This window comes from Antedon mediterranea, chromosome 9 (assembly GCF_964355755.1).
Source record: "Antedon mediterranea chromosome 9, ecAntMedi1.1, whole genome shotgun sequence".
In the NCBI taxonomy this organism is placed as follows: Eukaryota; Metazoa; Echinodermata; class Crinoidea; order Comatulida; family Antedonidae; genus Antedon; species Antedon mediterranea.
In genome coordinates, this window is record NC_092678.1 from 12,766,543 (window position 1) to 12,768,887 (window position 2,345).

Below are 2,345 nucleotides of genomic sequence, written 5' to 3' on the forward strand. Positions count from 1 at the left end.
GCATCAGCCACCTCGTAATATAATTCCCATAAGCGTCATACTGTAAACTGAGCAACTCATTCGCACCTTAACAACCCCTTCCAAAAACAATTAGCTAAACCATGTTGTCTCAAAAAGTGCTTAATTGAGCAATAGAAGTTCAGCTTCCATTTGATTATACAGAACAAAAACGGAAAAAAAGTCATAATTACTTACGTTTCCATTCAAAATAATTTTGTCGTCTCCTGTGCACAATGTTGATGCATTATGGGTACATTTGTTGTCATAGACACACCAAGAACAAGTAAAACTTGAAACACATTCAGAACAACTGCAGTATTGAGAATAAAAACAAAACAATATTGTTATCTTATAACCGTTTGACACGCATGCCACCGATATAAAGATGTTGTTATTCTAATAAAGATAATTATTAAATCATATACTTCATCATTTTTTTAATGCAAAAATGAGGGCCACTATGTTTTAACACTGCAGCCAACTCCTATCACTGAATTAACATAAGTTGATCTATTTCATTGTATTTGATAATTCTAAACAGAAATGCATACAGTAGTAATTTGTTGATTGTAGAGGTAATGGTCGGTTATAATACTTGTTAAAAGCAAAATACAGTAACTCACTGAGTTCAGAGTTGATAGAGCACTATGACTCTATGAGTTTGTTATATTGAATAAAAGTACAGTTTTTGGTAAAAATGTAAGAACACAATTGTCTCACACCAATTTCCCTTTGATTCAAAGGAACCTTTTGTTATATACAAATAATAGGCTAAATTTAGGTAAACTTATTGTTGAAATACAATTTAGTAACAATACAGAAAACTTTAACAACAGAATCAAATCCTTGATGACATAATAGAGAGGTTTACAGTTCTGGTTTCAGTGACAGCAAGTCAGAGGCTGACAAAGTTAATACCAAGAAACAGTAAAAGCAAACATTGTTGTATTTTGTATGCTTGATTAAATAACCTGATTAATAAAGTATGTGAATGAATGGCATTAAAGCATACTTGACTGCACAGGCAAGTCAAGCAAATGCTGTCAAATGGTTGATTATCAAGATTGCATACAATTATACCATGGAACTTCCTGGTCACTTATAATTAGCCTAGGTATGTCCATATGCCTGTTCGACATCATGTTTCATTTTCTGTGAGGGTTGTAAAGATCATTCAGGAAAGCAATCATCCTTACAAACCTATACATTTAACAGGTGTACTACTATTTACTCCAAATAACACAAATAATAACTTAACTTAATCAATAATAATAATCAAATGAATCTTTTGAATCAAGTTCAATTATCAAAACACTAACACTGAACAAACTCTCAGTCTCAGTAACTGTTTTTTTTTAAACACAGATAAGAGTACCACTCTCAACAGTTATGTTTTAAATTATACAGTTGTCTCTTACAGTCTAAACTAAATTCCTTCAAGTAGTTTATGATTTATGACATGCAAATACAGTCAACTTTCTTTCTGTCAGTAAAAATTAGAAACTAAGCTGCCAAAATAATAATATTCTGGATAATTGTGGGAAAACCATAGTTTGTTCTAAGGTGTTGCTATGCTTTTAAAAAGCCACCAGATATTTATTTTCTTCTGATCTCTGAAGACTTTGGACCAACCCAAGACAAGAGTCTCATTGATAATATTTGATTGTTGACAATATTTGAAATAAAAAAAAAAAACTTAAATTACATTACAACAAAGATAAATAAAAAAAAGTGTTATCTAATCTATAATAAACACGTAACTGATGAGTTGATTGTCTTGAAAGGAAGATAATATTGGTTAATTTGGCTGAACTATCTATCTGACTACAAATAATATTAAACAACAATGATGATTCAGTGTTTACACATTATGGTTTTAAATATTTGACAGTGTTTCATTCATTCCCTCACAGCTATCCTATTTGCTATCATGGTCCTAATATAAAATTCAATTTGAAGGAAACAATCTTGTATGCTTTGCAAATGTTTGTACAGTAACGTATTACACAATTACAACTGTCCCATTACAACAATATTATCAATATATTGTTTTGATTTCCTTATGTATTAAAGATGACAGTGAGATTATAACAAATTTTGTACATTGCAACCTGGTAAAGATGACAGTGAGATTATAACAAATTATGTACATTGCAACCTGGTAAAGATGACAGTGAGATTATAACAAATTATGTACATTGCAACCTGGTAAAGATGACAGAGAGATTATAACAAATTATGTACATTGCAACCTGGTAAAGATGACAGTGAGATTATAACAAATTATGTACATTGCAACCTGGTAAAGATGACAGTGAGATTACAACAAATTATGTACATTGCAA